The 6,036-nt window shown below is 57.8% G+C and overlaps 1 pseudogene; it reads left to right on the top strand.

Moving 5' to 3' along the window:
* Nucleotides 1-320: 320 nt before the first annotated feature.
* LOC133375564 (uncharacterized) lies at nucleotides 321-2,443 on the top strand (annotated as a pseudogene).
* Nucleotides 2,444-6,036: the final 3,593 nt, after the last annotated feature.

The following is a 6,036-nucleotide window of genomic DNA, read 5'->3' as shown; positions in this document are numbered from 1 at the left end:
TCTGACTCGGCAAGTACACTTCGGATAGGCCTGGCAGATTTACAACCCGACTGCTGGCTAAGGACTTTCCTTCCCTGCCAAAGACCCAGGAATTTCCAGCCCCCCCCAGCACTGCTGATGCAGTGTAGAGCTGACAGTTTGCAGTCAGCCCAAACAAAGCAGGCCACAAAGGAATGGGGGAAGTGCTGACCATGGAGCAACTCCAGCAGGAAACCTTGCTCCTGCGCTCACAAGTAGACCAGCTGCTGTTGGCCGTCCAAGGCTTGCAAACCCAGCTAGCACCAGCCCCACCCCCTCTCCCTACAGGGAGAGCCAAGTGCCCTGTGACTCTCCCAGAGAAATTTACTGGGGCTTCCGACCAGCTCTCAGCCTTCTTGGCCCAGGCCCAGCTCTTCATGGAGTTACGCCCAGAGGCCTTCCCAGATGATAAGACCCGGGTGGGATTCTTGCTTAACCTCTGCACCGGGACGGCAGCTAGATGGGCCACGCCCCTGCTCCTCGAGCGGAGCCCCGTGCTCAACGACCTAGCCGCCTTCACCAGAGAACTGAAGGCTATGTTCGAGGACCCAGTCCAATCTGCCACAGCCAACCGCCGGATACGCAGGCTGCGGCAAGGCCGACACCCCTTGGGAGAATATGTAACAGACTTTCGTCTATTGCAACAAACCCTGGGCTGGAACGAAGCCACTCTCATGGACCAGTTTCAGGAGGGGCTGTCGGATGAGCTCCTGGATGAGCTAGCTAGGGTGGAGCGCCCTGGAACCCTGCAAGCCCTCATACGCCTGTGTCTCCAGATTGACGGGAGGCTGGAAAGCAGGCGTGCTGCCAACCGACCCCGGCCAGTCTACAGGGCATCAGCCCCAGTGGCTGGGCCCTTGGAGCCTGTCGGCAAGGACCCTACACCCCCGGCAGAACCGATGCAGCTGGGAGGGGCTCGGCCACGTCTCTCTGCGGCCGAAAAGCTGCGACGCCGGCAACAGGGCCTCTGCCTGTATTGCGGGGCCCCGGGACATTTTGCAGCCCAGTATTCCGCAAAACGACCCACAGCCCCTGCCTCGGGAAACGCCCATGCCCCGGCCTTCACAGGCCCCTGAGCCGGGGCAACCTCATGGTTCAAGGGGCCTGCCACCTCAGTTCCTCACCGCCCAAGCATCTGACCGTGTTGATCGCACTGACAGTCCCCGGAAGAGGGACCCTACAAGTACCCGCCATGCTGGACTCAGGATCCACCAGCAATTTTATGGACGTGTCCTTTGCCAAGCTCCACTGGGTTCCTAGTCAACCCATTTGCCGCCCCCTCCTGGTGGAGACTATTGATGGCCGGCTTCTCGCCTCGGGCCCTGTAGTACAGGAGACAGTGCCGCTCGACATGGCCCTGGGGGAGCACCAGGAAAGCCTCCAGTTCTACCTGGCTGCCGCACCCCACTTCCCGGTTGTGCTGGGCCTGGCATGGCTCCAGCGGCATGACCCCATCATCCAGTGGTCCACGGGCCGACTGACCCTCGGATCCCCCTATTGCCAAGCCAACTGCTGGAGGCCGAAGGAGTGCATCCTGATGACCCAGGAGGCAAGCTCCGTGCCCGAGGCCTTACCGGAACAGTACCGGGAGTTCGCGGATGTGTTTGGGAAGCAAGAGGCAGACCAGTTGCCTCCCCATCGTCCTTACGACTGTCCCATTGATGTGCTCCCCAGAGCCAAGATTCCCGTGGGCCGGCTTTACTCCCTGTCGGAACCCGAACTGGCAGCCCTCAGAGAGTTCCTCGACAAGAACCTGCGCCGAGGGTTCATTCGCCCTTCCACGTCCCCTGCAGCCGCCCCTGTCCTCTTTGTCAAAAAGAAATGTGGGGAACTCCGGCTGTGCAATGACTACCGTGCCCTCAACCAGATTACAGTTCGGAATCGCTACCGTTTGCCCGATCCCAGAACTATTAGAGCGGCTGCGGGGCGCTCGCATTTTCACCAAACTAGACCTGCGAGGGGCCTACAACCTGGTGCGTATGCGGGAGGGCGATGAGTGGAAGACGGCCTTCCGCACCAGTTATGGGCACTTTGAGTACACCGTGATGCCTTTTGGCTTGTGCAACGCCCCTGCCGTCTTCCAGCACTTCATGAATGACATCTTCCGGGACCTCCTAGACCGCTTCCTGGTGATTTACTTGGATGACATCCTGATCTACTCGCGGAACCCCTCGGAACATAAGGAGCATGTTCGAGCGGTGCTGCAGCGCCTGCAGGAGAACCGCCTCTTCGCCAAGCTCAAAAATGCGCCTTTGACCTCACGATCGTGGATTTCCTAGGCCATCGGATCTCACCCTCAGGTATCCAGATGGACCCCGCCAAAATTGAGACCATCCTCCACTGGGCAGCTCCGCGAAGCCCCAAAGATGTGCAGCGCTTCTTGGGCTTCGCCAACTATTACCGCCGGTTCATCTCCCACTTCTCCGAACTCACCACCCCCATATCAGACCTGCTTTGAGGCAAAGAGAAGTTTGTTTGGACGGAGGCCGCTCAACAGGCCTTTACGTCTGAACCCATCCTCCAGCAACCCGACCCCACCCGACCTTACATAGTAGATGCCGATGCATCCGATAAGGCCGTGGCAGCAGTCCTACTCCAGCCGGTGGGGAGCAAGCCGTCCCTGCTCCCCTGTGCGTTCCACTCCCGGAAACTCAACGCTTTGGAACAGAACTACACCATTTGGGAGGAGTTACTGGCCATCAAAGTAGCCTTCGAGACCTGGCGTCATCTCCTGGAAGGGGCACGCCATCCGGTCCAGGTACGAACGGACCACCGAAACCTGGAGCACCTGCAAAGCGCCCGACGGCTGAACCAACGCCAGATTCGGTGGTCCCTGTTTTTCTCCCGGTTCCAGTTCATGGTCACCTACCTCCCCGGCCGCCGAAACACACTAGCGGACGCGCTCTCTTGCAAGCCGGAATACCGAGCCGAGCAGGTCGATCGGCCCCTTCGCCCAATCCTTCGCCCAGAGAACTTCGCCGCTACCCACCATCCACACCCCCTCCAGGACCGGGTGCAGGAACAGCAGCAAAAGGACCCCTACGCCCTGGCCCAGCAGCGAGAGCTCCAGTCAGGGATGCCCGCCCGGGACAGCCCCTTTTCCCTGCAACAGGGCCTCTTGTACCACCGGAATCGATTGTATGTTCCCCCGGGAGCTCTGCGGGGAGAGGTGCTCCACCTCTGCCATGACAGCCAGCCGGCAGGGCATTTTGGAACGTATAAAACCCTCCACATGGTCCTACGGGATTTCTGGTGGCCCCGGGTCCAAGCGGACGTCAAGAACTATGTAGCGGCCTGTGATACCTGCCAGCGAGCCAAGAGCCACCCCGGCAAGCCCCCGGGGCTCCTGCTCCCACTGCCTACCGCCCCAGGGCCCTGGCGCTTGGTCTCCCTGGATTTTATCACGGACTTACCGGCCTCCCGGGGAATGACCACCATCCTCGTAGTTGTAGACCTGTTCACCAAGATGGCCCATTTCCCCCCGTGCCGGACTACCCTCTGCCCCAGAAACTGCGCAACTGTTTTTGGCCCAGGTTTTCCGTTTGCACGGCCTCCCCGACCACCTGATCTCTGACCGAGGAGCCCAGTTCACCGCCCGGTTCTGGCAGGCCCTGTTTCGGGCCCTGAATGTCCAGATCCACTTGTCCTCCGCCCACCACCCTCAATCAGATGGACAAACAGAACGTACCAACGCCACCGTCGAACAATACCTGCGGTGTTACACCTGCTTCCAACAGGACAATTGGGTGGATCTGTTACCGCTGGCGGAGTTCGCGTATAATAACTCCGCTCTTTGCCTCCTACGGCTACCACCCCCGATTCTTCCCCTCAGTGCGACCCCCGTCGCCGGTCCCCGCTGCAGATGTCATGCTGCAGGAGTTGCAGGCCCTGCAGGCAGTCCTGAAGGAGCAGCTGGAGCAGGCCAAGGACGCGTATAAGCGCTTTGCTGATCGCCACCGCCAACCAGGCCCACCGCTGAAGGTAGGGGACCGAGTATGGCTCTCGACCAAATTCCTGCATTCGCAACGGCCGTCTCACAAGCTGGAGGCTCGGAATGCAGGTCCCTTCCGGATCACCCAGCAAATTAACCCGGTGGCGTTCCGGCTCCAACTCCCTGCCTCCTTCCGCATTCACCCTGTCTTCCATCGATCACTGCTGACTCCCGCTCTCCCGCCTCACCCCTTGGGTAGTCAACCACGGCCCCCACCACCGATACAAGTCAACGGGGAAGAGGAATTCGAAGAGGCGCAGATACTGGACTCCCGGAGGCATCGGGGCCGCCTCCAGTACCTCATAGACTGGCAGGGGTACGGCCCTGAGGAACGCTCGTGGGAAGATGCGGAGCAGGTGCATGCCCCTCGTCTGGTCCGGCGCTTCCACCAGCGCTATCCGGATAAGCCGGGCCCCGGTGGGAGGCGGAGGGTTGGTCGTGGGGCGGGGGATGGTGTCATGGCCCCGTCAGAGGACTCCTCAGATGAGGACGACTCAGGAGTAACAGCAGCAGACCCAGGAGCAGCAGGAGACATGGAGGAGCCTCCTGAGAATCCAGCTCCTTCTGCCCCTCAGCTGCAGAGCACCCCAGGGACAGCAGAGGCCCTGCAGCCTGACACAGACAGTGAACAGGATACTCCCCCCTCACCTGCAGAACGTAGACAGCAGAAGGTCAGGCAGAAGAGAGGCAGGCCTGTCTCCTTAAGGCCCAAACGCTGAGGGCTCACACCTGCTGTCCATCCTGCTCTTTATAAGGCACACCTTGGCTGCAGCTTGTTGCTGACTGCAATGTCAGGCGTGGCTTTGTGTAGACCTAGTTTCCCTGCAGCATCTCTTTGACTGACCCCTTGGCAATTGATCCCGGACCTCCACTGACCTCGCTTCTGGACTTCTGACTCGGCAAGTATGCTTCGGATAGGCCTGGCAGATTTACAACCCAACTGCTGGCTAAGGACTTTCCTTCCCTGCCAAAGACCCAGGAATTTCCAGCCCCCCCAGCACTGCTGATGCAGTGTAGAGCTGACAATCTTTCCCATCAGCTTCCATCCTCATTCTCTCAGTTTCCATCCTCAACTTCTCTCTCAAATACTCAATATAAGCGGGATTGCTTAAGTATTCTTCTGGGATCTCTTCTCTGACAGGTTGTTTTTGCTGGGCAGTTGCAACTCCTGTAAGTGCTACCCTCAATTCATCTACCCCTTTACCCTCGTGAGGTAAATTGAATGTTATGCACTTCTCCACCAGCTCCTCTCTTTTCATTTTTATATATTTAGCCATGGTGTTTGAGTTCACTCACTCTTTGCCACACACTCTTTGCCAGTCACTCTCACAAGAAATCTTGTTATGTTATTTCTGTTTGCCACACCACTGTTCTGGATTCTCTAGTATTCGTATCTGGATTCTCTGTTGTTCGTATCCCACCGCTACTGACACCACGTGTGAGGCGTCCTTCCCTGGCTCTCCCTGTCAGGTTCCTACCTGCGCGTGGCTACTGCCTGTCACTAGGCACCACCAGGGACTCCACCAGTCCGGACTGTCCTTTTTTATTGTTTATCTCCCCGCTCTAGCACAGATCTCAACAGATCCCCCTGCGAGGGAACCACCAGTCACGTCCTAATACTAGTATTCCCAGAGACTCTGAATACTGGTATTGTTATTCTCTTCACCGCTGCCACCATTTGTTACAGTTCCCCTTCAGCCTTGGTCATTACCTTACCCTCCCTTCTGGTCTGTGAAACCCCAGCCAAGGATCAGGCCTTTGGTAAACCAAATTAAGTATTTATTAAAGACAACAAAGCTAACAGGATTAACAAGATTTCTTCTTAAGGCACATAAGCATATGGTTTTACTCAATACTAATCCGAACTCCACCCCCCTCCTTTTCCACTCTCTCCTGGTAAACCAGTCTCTCAAACCCACCAAACAACCCACTCTTTCTCTTCTCCCCCCAGATTCCACTCTCACTCTTCCTTTTATACGTTCAGCCATTTTAAACACTCAGCCAATCATCTAGCATTCTACTGCCCA

This window comes from Rhineura floridana, chromosome 1 (genome assembly GCF_030035675.1).
Source record: "Rhineura floridana isolate rRhiFlo1 chromosome 1, rRhiFlo1.hap2, whole genome shotgun sequence".
NCBI lineage: Eukaryota > Metazoa > Chordata > Lepidosauria > Squamata > Rhineuridae > Rhineura > Rhineura floridana.
Note: the sequence above shows the minus strand (reverse complement) of the source record. Positions and strands in the feature narration are given on the sequence as shown.